We start from the raw sequence: 15,238 nt of genomic DNA on the forward strand, positions 1-15,238 counted from the left end.
GGCACTCTGCTTGACCTCCAGATTTCCAGCTCTTCCTTTGTCAACTTAGGCAAGTTACTCAACCATCCTGTGTCTATAAAATAGAGCTAATAATAGTTTTTAACTCATTGTCTATGGTAGGATTAAATGAGGAAATAGACACATAACTCACATAAAATAACAGCATGGAGAATACAGCCTGCCACATACTGAGGGCTCAGAAGTTTTTATTACTATTGTTTGTTTTATTTTGAACTTATCATACATCTGATTTCCTTGTATAGCTTATAAGGTCTTTTATCTGCCTTTCTACCAGCTGTGTGTACATATTGTGTCAAATCTTATAAACTTTGCCTGGCAATCAGTAAAGACAAAAATGTAAAACTGTGTGAATATACAATGTTTCTGCTCTCATAAAGTTAATATTCTAATGGCGGACCACAGATAATAAACAAATAGATATATGGCAAGTAATAGTGTTGTAAAGAAAAATAAATTAGGGTACATCACACAGATGGGCTTACTTCAGACTGATTCATCAAGAAGACCTCTCCAAGAAGAAGGAACTTAAGAGACCTGAAAGAAATGAAGGAGTTAGTCACATGTGCATTTGGGAGCACAGAAGTCTTCGCAAAGGGAACAGTAAGTTCAAAGACCTCGTAGACATGAAAAAAACTGAGATTGTTGGACAAGAGCAAGGATCTTGTTTCCAAAGGAAACAAGATCTATTTAGGGAAATTGTAGTGTGAAACTAATTTCTCAAAAGCATGTGCATACTAAGATTAGTGTGTGCCTCACCAGTAACTGTACAGTAAATACATTTTAGTTATTGCTAAATTATAATTTGCCAAAAGGTAAAATCATGGCTTCCATGCAAATGCAAAATAAACCCTTATTAAAGATGTTATTCAACTCTTTAATTAGTGACAGAACAAGTAAGATGTTAAGATCGGTTTAAAGAATATTTGTGGATCCAAGTATTTATAGTCAATTTAATGAGAGGAAATTAGAATAAGATTGCTGGATTCGATACAGAACTGATTATTGTTCTATTTGCCCTATTTTGTATAGGACAATAAGCCATAACTCTGGGATTATTTCTCCTACCAGACAAAACTTTTTTACACCTCTACCGGACAAAAATCTGCATGCCAACATGTAACCTCACTAAACTGAGATCTTCAATCAATAGTAAACAAGACCTTGGGTAGATGCATTCTCCCATAAAGCACTGAAACCATATGCCAACCACCTTTTGCTTTATTTTAAAGTTTTGGGTAAGTTTTCTTAGCACAATTTACCTTTTAGATAAATGCCTTTAAAAGAACAATGAGGTATGTGTGCTTGCTTAGTATGTGTTAGTTTCTGTCATCCATACAGATCCAGGAAGTTGAATATCCATATTCATGAAACATAGACAAGTCGAGTTCTCTTTCTTCCAAAATAATCCTTCTGTTATAATAATCCCTTTTGTTTTGCTTAAACAAGTTTGAACCGGGATTGTTTCTTTTGCTATAAGCACAGTCCTCACTGGCAGCCAATCAGAGCTCAGGGGAACAGCTATTTGAGTTCATTATGTTCCAGTGTTTGACCCACTTCAACTGACTGTTCTTATTAGAAACAATTCACTTCTTATTCCAAAGTCATTACTTTGACCAGTAGCTCTTAATGCATAGAGCTGATTAATTCCAGATAGATCCATTCAAACCATGGAGATCCAGTTTCTCACTAAAGAATGTGTATAGGAATTTGTGTAAATTAGGTAAAGAGAATGTAAGTGAGCTAAGCTTTTGTATAGGTCTTAATTCTCGAGATGTAAGAACACTTCCCTTTCCAGATGGTAACATCCGCATTTCTGTTGTTTCCTGGACTTTAATGCAAACATGAGGCATGAGAAGCACTTCCCAACTTTTACTTGTCAGAGGTTAGAAAGGGTCCAGACTCTTCAGGGTCTTTTATCATATCACTGAGAACACTTCTTTTCTCCCTGTCTCCTTTTACTTCATCAGATGCCTGCTTCATAGCTCATTGTCCAGATATCAAAGAGATGAGGATCATAAGGAAACAATTACCCTCTCATGACAAGGGGGTGGTTGGAAAGCTTTGCGCTATTAAAAATGAGGGTATTAACAATTACTCAATATGAATTGAGATGCATGTGTATTAATTTCTATCCACCACAAAGACCTATAAGCTTCTGCAAACTACCTAAATAGAGGATAATAACCAGCTTTAGCAACACAATAAATTCTATCACCAGAGTAACTCTAACTCCTCTCTTTAGACCCAGCTACTCTGCAAAACCAAGGGCTAGATTTGTGCCCTGCAGCAAAATAGCTGCTCCTGAGGCAACATTATAAACCAGACCTTATTCCTTTGACCAGGCTGCTCTGTGAAGTCATTTGCAATCTATTTTCTTTTAATTGGAAACAAATTAGTACTGTCTGGAGAGAACAATATGAACATTGAACCACAATCTTTTGGTAGAGTGCACCACAAACAGTATTTTTTTTTTTTTCCACACATCCATTTTAGCTACAATATTTTAGCCTCCTATTATGTGATGTTGCCTCTAGGGTTCCACTATAAGCAAGCCATTAATGCTAATGTGAAAATCTTGCAATGTTTGGAATAAATTAAGCACATGTTGTACCCTAATTATTTTACAGGTATTACCGCTTTGCTGGCTAGGTTGTGAGCAGGAAGCTAACTGCAAACTTTTGTAATCATCTGGTAGACATTAAGCTGAAAGGATCTCTGTCCATGCTCATTGCTTAAACTCTGTTTAGTAAACAGACTGCTCACAGCTAACTGCTCTGACTTCTCTTTGAAATGAGTATATAAATAAAAGGCCACCACCGCTGTGTATATTTTCATTTATGAAGCTTCTAACCACAGGGTTGTGCCATCATTAAATGAGTGGGCTGTGGAAGTGACTGCACTGAAGATAAATGTCAATTAGTGCTCCTGGGAGAAAAGACGAGTCAACTACCTACTGTCTTCAAGAACATGCAGCTCAAAGGTTATTTTTAAAAGGAAGTTCGGGTTAGGTACGAGATCGAAGCCTTCATTTACTTAAAGCTGCCATCTTTGAGGGATGGACCTCAGATCCATTAAACTTATCAGACTAGGTCCTTGTTAGATATTCAGATTTCTAAATTTAATCCTAGTCTCAGCCTTCTGAATCAGAATTGCTTGATGTTAAAACCCAGATTCTGAGTTATTAAGCACCGCTGGGAAATTCTGCTTCACACTAAGCTTTAAAATCACTGGGAGATTTCTTTTTCTCACTCCATGCTTCCTAGATGCACTCCTCTTGGTTATACTTCACTGTCTAGACTTGTCCCCAGAACAAAGTAAAATCTGTATGGTCACATTTAAGGCATATGTATTGTCTTTGTCCATTTTATGCCACTATAACATAATACTACAGACTGGATAATTAATAATGAACAGAAATTTATTTGACTCACAGTTCTGAATGTTGGGAAATCCAACAGCATGGTGCCCCAGCGTCTGGTGGATGATTCATACTGCACGCATCCTTCCATGGCTAAAGGTGGAAGGAAAAGAGAGGGCAAGAGGGCGCCAAACTCACTTTTATGACAAACCCACTCCCATAGTAATGACATCAATCCATTCATGAAGGCAGAGTCCTCATGACCTAATCACTTCAAAGTTCCCATGTCTCAACACTGGTGCACTGTGGATTAAGCTGCTAACATATGAACTTTGGGGGACACATTCAAACCACAGCGATTATCTCTATAAGAAATGATGGTTCATATCCTTTCCCCACTTTTTGATGGGGTTGTTTGTTTTTTTCTTGTATATTTGTTTGAGTTCTTTGTAGATTCTGGATATTAGCCCTTTGTCAGATGAGTAGGTTGCAAAAATTTTCTCCCATTCTGTAGGTTGCCTGTTCACTCTGATGGTAGTTTCTTTTGCTGTGCAAAAGCTCTTTAGTTTAATTAGATCCCATTTGTCAATTTTGGCTTTTGCTGCCGTTGCTTTTGGTGTTTTAGACATGAAGTCCTTGCCCATGCCTATGTCCAGACATTTCTCAAAAGAAGATATTCATACAGCCAACAGACACATGAAAAAATGCTCATCATCACTCGCCATCAGAGAAATGCAAATCAAAACCACAATGAGATACCATCTCACACCAGTTAGAATGGCAATCATTAAGAAGTCAGGAAACAACAGGTGTTGGAGAGGATGTGGAGAAATAGGAACACTTTTACACTGTTGGTGGGATTGTAAACTAGTTCAACCATTATGGAAAACAGTATGGCAATTCCTCAAGGATCTAGAACTAGATGTACCATATGACCCAGCCATCCCACTACTGGGTATATACCCAAAGGATTATAAATTATTCTACTACAAAGACACATGTACACGTATGTTTATTGCGGCACTATTCACAATAGCAAAGACTTGGAATCAACCCAAATGTCCATCTGTGACAGACTGGATTAAGAAAATGTGGCACATATACACCATGGAATACTATGCAGCCATAAAAAAGGATGAGTTTGCGTCCTTTGTAGGGACATGGATGCAGCTGGAAACCATCATTCTTAGCAAACTATCACAAGAACAGAAAACCAAACACCGCATGTTCTCACTCATAGGTGGGAAATGAACAATGAGATCACTTGGACTCGGGAAGGGGAACATCACGCACTGGGGCCTATCATGGGGAGGAGGGAGGGGGGAGGAGGGAGGGATTGCATTGGGGAGTTATACATGATATAAATGATGAATTGATGGGTGCTGACGAGTTGATGGGTGCAGCACACCAACATGGCATAAGTATACGTATGTAACAAACCTGCACGTTATGCACATGTACCCTAGAACTTAAAGTATAATTAAAAAAAAAAAAAAAGAAAAAGAAAACAAAAGTGTCCATCACAAACTCAAATTAATAGCAGGGCATTAAAATAAATGAAAGGCACCATATTCACTCTGGAGATGCTTGTTATAATCATGTACTTGTTACTACAGGTTCAAAGAAAAGACATCTTTCTAAGAAGCCAAAAAAATAAATGGACATTGTCATAACACACACACACACACACAAAAAAAAAAAAAAAAAAAAAAAAGAAATGATGGTTAAGCCAGTGATGTCCATCAAGCCATCGAATTATCAAAGCCAACTTGGTAAATCATTTAGAAAGAAGGTAAAGATTAATCTCACTTACCGGAGAGTAGTCATATTGCCCTACCCAATAGTTTGAGTAGATTAACACCTTTGGTGGATGTTGGTTACAAGGATAGTAATACTTGTGTGATTACAACTTGCTTTTGCAGAATATATCGGAATTCTGAAAGCGTTATTTGAGTTAGTCTGTGAGTCTTGTCCGGGCCTTGGGAGCTCAGAGAAGAGTTCCATGACTGTTAGGAAGTATGCTGCACACTAGCTATTGGTTTTCATCTTTAGAAGCTGTACACTAGGAGCTAAGTATCACTACTTTTAGAATCTAACAATTCTAAAAAACTAAATTCCTTTTCATTTTGGCCTAAATTTAAATTTGTGTCACATCTTTATTATTATAGGCATGACTAGCTCAGTACAACTTGTTTATTTTGTGTGTTAAATTCTCCAAAAACAACATGCTTTAAGAGATGTTGTTTAAACAGTGATAATAGTTTTTGTTTTATTTTAAAGTCAAAGCATGTGAAACAAATGCAATATATTCTTGAATTATGACAGCAACGGAATCATTTCTCAATTATCGCCAATGGTGCGTTTCTGAAAGATTATACATTGCTTGCATTATCTTGCATGGTATTTATTACCTAGAAGGATATTTTATTAGAAGTTTTAGTGATTTTTGAACAATACTTTCTTCTGATTTTCTTTCTTTCTTTCTTTCTTTTTTTTTTTTCTTTTGAGATGAAGTCTTGCTCTTGTCCCCTAGGCTGGAGTGCGATGGCATGATCTCGGCTCACTGCAACCTCCGCCTCCCAGGTTCAAGCGATTCTCCTGCCTCGGTACTCCAAGTAGCTGGGATTACAGGCACCTGCCACCACTCCCGGATCATTTTTGTATTTTTAGTAGAGAAGGGGTTTCACCACGTTGGCCAGGCTGGTCTAGAACTCCTGACCTCAGGTGATTCACCCACCTCAGCTTCCCAAAGTGCTGGGATTACAGGCGTGAGCCACTGCACCTGGTCTCTTTTGATTTTCTAAAGTATTTTCAGATATAAATAAATTGCTCATTTATTTAGGAATATTAGTTCAACTTGTAAAGTTGCTGATATTGGTTCAAATTTAGGTTTTAAATGCCTAGAAATGTAATAGGATAGTGTAACTTTTAGCATATGCACAAAACATCAAAAAATCCATGACTTATGAGGTAGACAAAGAACCTCATTGAAGAAACCAATTTCAATTTGTGTAAGGTCTAATAAAGCAAAAGAATAAAGGATATAACCGGTTTCTTTCAGAACGCAGGGTAAGAAGTTTTATTTACTGTTTCTTTAATTACTTTTATAGAACAGTTACTAAAAGAAAACCTTTTATGAAAGATAAGGATGCTTTCGTTTCTGCCTTCTACAAACAGAAGGGTGTGGACTCCTGTTTGCTGAACTTGACTTTGGAACTCCTCCTTGGCAATAACTGAAAAGACTCTAATCCTCACCAATATGTTTCACGTAAACCATGACCATGACTACTAAATAAACAACATCTGTCATTGCAGAGATCGTAGAGGTGCCTGTGAATTCTCTAATCTCAACTTCAGCCTAAATTAGGGAATGCTACATGGTTAAAGGAGAGACTTGAACCAGTATTGTCACATGATTGATACGAATTAAGCTCACCAAGGGATTATCATTAAGAATCAAAGAGTTCCATCTCTTTTTGAGAACATAAAAATAAGGTACGTGGATGATGAGATTTTATATACATTTATGGAAATAAGATTATCTTATTTAATTTAAAAATTAAATTAAAATATCTTAAAAATAATTTGGTCCTAATGATCTTTTTATTTTGACAGAAATTCCCCATTAAAGTTAAGACTTTCTGCTGGAAAAGCTGATCCTTGTCATTAACAAGTTTTGAAAATATGAAGAAAAGATGAGCTACATACAAAATGAGAATGATAGGAAATGTAATTTGTTCTCGTAGTCACTAAATCGGCTTCACCATGCAGAAAGATTGTGGTGCCACAGGGGAAAAAAAAAAAAAAGACTCTCAAAATAAGACTCTCAAAATAAATTATATGCTAAATTCCTATGAATCAGCTTGGTATTACAATTATGAGTGGGCAGAACTTTCTTTTTTATAAAGAGTTTTTCATTGATGCATTGTTCCAATTCAAAAAGAGAAGAGGAAAGAAACCATCAGGAAGTAAAACTCCTACACTATTACCCTGAAATTTATTTGTGTTCTTCCTGTGTTGTGATCTCTCTTTACTTGAGGGAGCTCAGGGCTCCAAGTTTCTCGACCCCTGCCTGGTCAGCCTCCGGAAGGGGAGCTGGCTTTTGCAATGTCGAGTGCCAGGTTTTAAAACACTATTTTCTTTCCCACAAGTTGAATAACTACTGGCTCATTGAGTCATATGCCCTCCAGAAGGCAAACAGGACTTACAAAAGACCTCTCGTTTTCTTTAGCGATGATACATCCTACCTTCCCCAGCTAAGTCAGGTCTAGTCCATGAGCAGAAACTCTTAGAGCCAGGCTTGCATAGCCACACACACACTTAGCTCACAAATGTCTTTTCTTCCTAACCCTTGCTTTCTGACTCTCAGTTTATTGTTGCTGTCAAAAGGAGATAAGCATATGTTTATCAAGATTACTTCCTGAAGAAAGATCCATTTCGGACTCATTAAATAAATCGTGACTTTGACAAAATAGAAGACAAAGATTATTTTTGTTTCTCCCTTCCTCCAGAAAGTGGTTTGCATTAGCAGAGCAGTTAATAAAACTGCTTCGGTCAAGGTTGTATGTGATTTTTTAAGTCCAATGTGATTTATATGATAAAGCCACTTCTGTATTACACTTCCTCCCAGTGTCCAGACTTCTCGTTATCATTGAATCACAGTACAAACTCCTAACAAGTCTGAAATTTAATTAGAAACACAACTGTTTCTTTATGAGCTCTGGGGTCCAGCTCTTTTCTTTTGTATCTGATAGTAGCTGCTATTAGAATTTAGCCTCTATGAATTATTTCCCAGGTATTTCAATTGTTGGCCCACAAGTCTGAAACCATCTACCAAAAACATTTTAAGAATCTACTGTACACCTAGAAATGTGTTAGCTGATGAAAGGAAAAGAATACAAAAGGTTTATTAATTGACCTTAAGAATATTAAAATTAAATAGATAAAACTATTGAGATATTGAAGGGGTGGAGCACGAGGATTTCCTCTAAATATAACAGAATCTTGAGACTTTATAAATCCTTTCTGGCTGGGGTAATAAAACAAGGATTCACAAAGGCTATGGGATTAATGGGATTAAGCTGAATGATGAGATACTAGGAACTGAATGCATGAAATTATGGAGGACAGAAAACAGGATACGAGCCAAGGTCTAAATATACAAAGCATAATTAGAGATAGCACCACCATGCTATGTAGAATTCTGCTTGCCTGCAAAGAAAGGTTATAGTGGGGAAGATTAAGAAATCAGTTTGAATAGGCATTGTTGGTCTAGTTGATGGTGACTTGAAAAGCCAGTCAAAATATTTTAGCTCAATGCCTTTCTGACAGTTTGGTCTTGTAGGAAGCAGATATCAAGACAGAAAAATGTAAGAAATTTATTGAGACCAATGCCTCAGAAAGAGAAAGAAGAAGAGAGAACAGGAGTAGCCAAGAAGACCTTTCAACCATTATCAACCTGACACCTGTGAATAAAGAGGGGGAAGGAAGGAGGGCTGGTTAGAAAGAGTCTCTGATGCAGTGCACCTCTGAGAAAATCCCAGGTAGCGTGGAGGAGCTCCAGCACAAAGAATGCCAGTGGAGGGGTCCACCTTAGACAGAAATGGCCAGGCTAATGCTGTCACTATGCACAGTCAATGTCTGAGAGCAGCCTAGGAAGGGCACAGCCTCAGCCTCAAAAGCTAGGGCAGATCCTGAAGATACCTGCAACTGCAGGCTCTCAGCTCGGATAATGCCCCTCCCAATGGCAAGTTCTCTCAGGCAGGGCAATCTCAGTAGTGCACTCCATAGATGTCATCACCCTTAACAAGTCTAATTAAAGAGCCTCTGTACATTGTCTGCAAGTTAATTTCTCAAACTTCAACACGCCGGTCTCTCTCTATGCACATGATTTTAAGAATGCTCCATGTTCCTTTCGTTCTAGACAGGCCCCTTTGTCTATAGCTTCCAGAGGTCAACTAAAAATTCTGATAAAGAAACTTATTGGCTCCAAAATATAAAAATTATAATATTGGTTTGACATTAACAAATATTTCATTAAATGTCTATTTTAGATTACATTTTTCAACGATATTAAGTGTTAAATTTAGTATCTCTGAATATATCATTATAATTGAAAATAGTTTAAAGGTTAGATACCCTCATTCTTTAATGTTTTTCAGAAAATGGACAATGATTAGTAAGAAGCCAAAATTAACTTTAAGCACTTAGGCTTAGTCAGTTAATTCCAAAGTCAAAATTTTACAGCAGAGATATATGTTTAATGTGGGATATTGATACATTTTAATATGTTTTATATAATAAGTGGTGAGGCTTCCAATGTGCCTACAGATTAGAAGATCCTAAAATGACACGACTTCTGCAAAGATCCTTCTGGGACAGGTGGGTGGCTGCATGCCATTGTCTGCAGTCATTTTTATTCTCTTTAACTAGAGTAGCTCCTCTTTTATTCATTTTATATATTTGGATCTGGGATATGTATTTATGTAAAATGCACAAAGCACACTGTTTTAGAGGCTGAGAACACAGCAATAAATTGCAAAAACATAAAGGAAAAAAAGAAAAGAAAATTTGTGCCTTCAAGTAACTTACCTTAGGGGAGAATTACTGGCTACCAATCAATAAGCTAGTATAAGAGATAGTATGCTAGATAAGAAAAACAGAGCAAGAAATGAAAGGAAAGGGAGTAGCCTATTTTAAACAGGAAAGTGAGGGGAGGACTCACTGAAGAAGATGAGAGAGTGCGACAGGGAGGTGTCACAGAGAAGATCATGAGTTCAGCGATGGACCTCGTTCTACTGGGATTCCTCTTAGATCCAAGTAGAGAGTGGAGATACATGTAAGGCAGTTGAATATACTTGCATGGAGTTTAGCGCAAGGTTTAGACCAGTGGTCTCCAACCTTTTTTCGCACCAGAAACTGGCTTCATGGAAGAGAATGATGTGCCCGTCCATCATTATGAATTTTTAATGAGATAATTTATGAAAATGGTCTAGTCCAATGTCTAATACTCACAGTGAGTATAATGGCAGAATGTGGTTAAAGTCACCCCCAAGCCCATGGTGTTTCTTGTACAAACTATTGACTCATTTTGTCGGTGGCTAACTATAAGCCACAGGCATTTTATCATGAATTTTTATAAACTTCTCCCACTTAAAAAATACCATGTCAGAATGTTCAAAGTCTACCTCACTATCATTCCCTCAAATCAGTTCCTTTCCTGACTGATAAAAAGAATAATGCCACCCCTCACCCCTCAAGATACCCATATCCTAATGCCTGGCATATGTGAGTATGATATAGTACATGGCAAAAGGGGAATTGCAATGGCAGATGAAATGCAAGTTGCTGGTTAGCTGACCTTAAAATAAGAAGATTACCTTGGGTCATCTGGGTAGGCCCAATGTAATCAGACAGATCCTTAAAAGTGGAAGGGAGAGGCAGAAAACAGGAATTTGAGAGACAGCAGTGTGAGAAGGCCCCAGACATATGTTGCTGGCTTTGAAGGTGGAGGAGGACAGCCATGAGCCAAGGGAAGCAGGCAGTCTCCACAGGCTTCAAAGGCAAGAGGAAGGATTCTTCCTGAGGCTCTCCAGAAGGAGCAAAGCCCCACAGACACACGTTTTAGCCCACTTAGACCGGACCGAACTTCTTGCTTTCAGAACTGTAAGAAAAATTTGTGTGGTTTTAACCCATCAAGTTTGTGGTTATTTGTTAATAGCAGATATAGGAAAGGAATACACCCATATTCCTATTGATGTTCACTATATGTCTAGAATGCAAGGAACGATTGACAAGGAGGGGACCCTGTCATCTCCTCTTGTTACTCTCAAACATAATGAGTTTCCTGGGTAGAGTATTCCATTACCTACCAAAGCTTCTGAATGTTTAGGCTGGTGTATTTGTCCATTTTCAGGCTGCTGATAATGACACACCTGAGACTGAGCAATTTACAAAAGAAAGAGGTTTAATGGACTCACAGTTCCACGTGGCTGGGGAGGCCTCACAATTCTGGCAGAAGGTGAAAGGCACGTCTCACATGTAGGCAGACAAGAGAAGAGAATTTGTGCAGGGAAACTCCCCTTCATAAAACCATCAGATCTCATAAGACTTATGCACTATTACAAGGGGAGCATGGCAAAGACCTGTCCCCATGATTCACTTACCTCCCACTGGGCCCCCTCCCAACATGTGGGAATTGTGGGAACTACAATTCAAGATGAGACTTTGGTGGGGATACAGCTAAACCATATCATCCGGCATTCACAGTTCTCAAGATTCTTGCCTCAACCTGCTTTTTTCACTCTTTTACTCCTGATGTTTTATCACTCTGGACTATTTTTCTCCATGTCTCCCTCACTCAAAATTCCACTCTTTAAAATTACTTGCCAAAACCCAATTCTCCCATCAAATCTTTTGCGATATTTACCATTCTCATCCTTACTCCTAATATATTAACAGATAAATCCCCTCCCATAGCATACTGCCATTAATACAGTAATCACTAAAAAGTAAGTGTCAAATGAATAAATGCAAAATTTGCTTGGGAATGTTTCTAGAGTTGCACTTTTAAATCCTTTCAACGTTATGAGCTTCAAGGGTTTCTGATCTGTTTGAGTAACTATCACAATGATTTCACATGTGCTTTTCCAGCTTATATTTGAACTGATGATCTTATCAAATAAGGTGATTTTCAGCATCATCTCGTCTATAAATGGTGAGATTTTTGCTTTATTTAATGCTTTCATTCAAAAGGTTAAATATTATTCATTATCATAGAATCACAAGTAAAGACTAATACAGTAAAAAGAAAGAAGTACAATGATCTTTTTGAAATAAAACACAAGATTCAAATCCAGAACCATTGGAAGTACAGTAGTGTACAGTACAGTAGTGTGGGTGGAGGTGTTCGGGAAAATAAAGTAAATAATTCAAGTACTCAGAATGTTGGGATTAATCTCTGCGGAGGGCCATTTGTTATGGCAGCAACAAAAATGACTTTCTTTCCTTCCCTGTTAGCAAAACTATACCTCCCAGGGTGGTTAATAGAAATTCAATTGTCATGATTGAGTTTGAATTTGTAGACATTTCCTTTTGCTGCTGCTGCTAATAAACTCAGATGTTAATTTGTGTACTTCAATATATTTAGCTTAAGTGTGAGATGATGTAGCATTTCCTGGATTTGGACACATGAGAGGGGGCATAATTTAGAGTAAATCTAATCATAGGATGTTTTAAAAGATTGGCTGGGTTTGCTGTGCTGGGAGCTGAGATGGTGTTGGTAATGGCAGATGCCATGCTGTGTATTCATCACACCCCTTTGCTTAGGGCACTGGCCCACCTACCTTGTTATACTACTGGGAAGAGACAGTGGTTATCCGTCATTTGCTTAATTAGTGGATAATTAGGGAAGCCATAGGACAAACACATTTTCTCATTCCAGTAGCAGACAGCAGAGACTTCAGATAAAAATGGCAACCAAGAACTGGCCACTCTATTTTGTTCACAGGACCGCTCTTCTCAAACTCTATATTTGATCCCTCTATATATTGATGTAATATTTCAGCAGTGCTGATGAGTAAGGAGTACAAGAGCTCTGCCTTTTCTTAGCCAAGCCATTCCCCAGTAAAGGGAGCCAATTTATTTTTCAAGTTATCATTATCATAACTACTGTCATCGTCACCATTGCCATCACCAGGATTTACAGAGTACTTACTATGTGCCAGAAACTGTTCTGAGAGTTAGCTGAAGTCTGAATGATTTATTCACTTCTGACAAGAAGTGAATATTGAACTGTCAAGGGGACCATCTGTCAGCAGCGTAGGTAAGTGGCAGGCCCAGGGACATGCTGCCTAGGTTTAGATCCTGATTTTTACCTCCTACCAGCTACTCAAACTGTAAAATTACTTAACTTCTCAGTGACTCAATTTCCTCATCTACACAAATGGAATAAGAAATGGGGCCTACCTCACAGGCTTCTTGTGAGTTGAGTTAAATAGCCAGAGTGTCTAGCACATATCAAAAGGTCAGTAAGTATTAGCTAATTTTCTTATTGTTATGGGTGGGGACAAAGTCTTATTCATTTTTGCATCACTGAAACCTAACAGATTCCTTACTACATAAGAGATACTCAATATTTAAAATGGAAGAAAGGAGTGACTTCTAAATACTCAAGAGATATTTGTTGATTAGTATGGTAGGCTGAATAAAGGCTCTCCAAAGACATCCATATCTTAATACCTGAAACCTGTGAATGTGTTACCTTACATAGCAAGAGACTTGTGTGCTTTTGTTAAGGATCTTGTGATGAAGAGAATTTTAGATCGGGGTGTCCACTCTTTTGGCTTCCCTAGGCCACATTGGAAGGATTGTCTTAGGCCACACATAAAATACACTAACACTCATGATGGCTGATGAGCTTAAAAAAAAATCTCGTAATGTTTTAAGAAAGTTTACAGATTTATATTGGGCCACATTCAAAGCCATCCTGGCCCACATTCAAAACCATCCTTGGCCACATGCAGCCCATGGGCCACATGTTGGACAAGCTTGTATTAGAGTGTCTGGGTGGACCCGGTGTTCACAAAGGTCCTTTTAAGAGGGAGGCAAGAGGATTGTAGTCACAGAGAGATGTGATAACAGAAGCTGATGAGCTTTGGAGATGGAAGAAGGATCCAGGAACCAAGAAATGTGGCAACCTCTGGAAGCTGGAAAAGGCCAGGAAACAAATTTCCCCCTAGAGCCATTAGAAGGAATGCAGTCTTGCTAACATCTTGATATTTTAATTTCTGACTTTCAGAATGGTGAGATAATTAATCTATGTGGTTTTTAAGCCATGAAGTTTGTGGTAATTTGTTACAGCAGCAATAGGAATTGAATACAATTAGATTTTAGACATCATGTAGAGATAAAAAGGAGTTAAGACCGTTTAACTCAACTATCTCTGGGTAATGTTAGTCCTCTCATGCATCTTCTGGCCCTGCTCAATAAAATTAGAGCTTCTTAGGAAAATCTTTGGATTCTAATCACTGTTTTTGGCCTGGAGAGTAATATGTGTTGTTGTGTCTTGGCTCTTAGATAGCTCTTTATATTCATATGGATTTACTTCTTTAACAATTTGTGATGATATCTGGATTTAAGTCTTTATAGTTTTCAAAGGTAGGGTTCATCTCTAGAACAAAGGTTTTAGGATAAGGGTGAGTATTGATGTTTGGACAGTTCTCCAGAGGTTGGGTTGATAGGAGAAGCCTCCAGGAAGAAGATTTGCTGTGAACGACAAAGGCAATTTTAAGAGAAAACTTTATTCAGCATGTCACAGAATCTGTTTACAAGCAAGTTGTAATTTGGAGGTATTTGATAGCTGGGTTCCATCCACCTCTCTACCATGGCATCTGGCCCGTGCCTGGTTGGCAGGGTGCTTAACTAAATTGAAAGCAGTGCCCCAAAAGCATCCCCTAAGAAAGTTATTTCACTGTAGGAACCAATCTTGTCTTTAGCTGTGCCTTTAGTTTAATTTTGTTTTTAGAGAGGAGGCCTTTCCCTATCACTCAGGCTGGAGTGCAGTGGCATGATCGTAGCTCACTGTAACCTTAGACTCCTAGGCTCATGCAATCCTCCCTCAGCTTCCTGAACAGCTAAGACTACAGGTGTGTCCCACCACACCTGGTTAAATATTTTTCATTATTGTTTGTAGAGTTGGGTTCTCCCTGTGTTGCTTTATTTTATAAAAGAATACAACAGCTTAATATCCCAGATGTGCAGGCTGTATCAAACACTCTATTTGGGGAGCAGTGACCCTGACCTCTAATCAACGAATATACTAGTTTCAGGGTCATAGCTAGATTTGAATGTCATCTTTGC

The sequence above is a fragment of the Rhinopithecus roxellana genome, chromosome 5, assembly GCF_007565055.1.
Source record: "Rhinopithecus roxellana isolate Shanxi Qingling chromosome 5, ASM756505v1, whole genome shotgun sequence".
NCBI lineage: Eukaryota > Metazoa > Chordata > Mammalia > Primates > Cercopithecidae > Rhinopithecus > Rhinopithecus roxellana.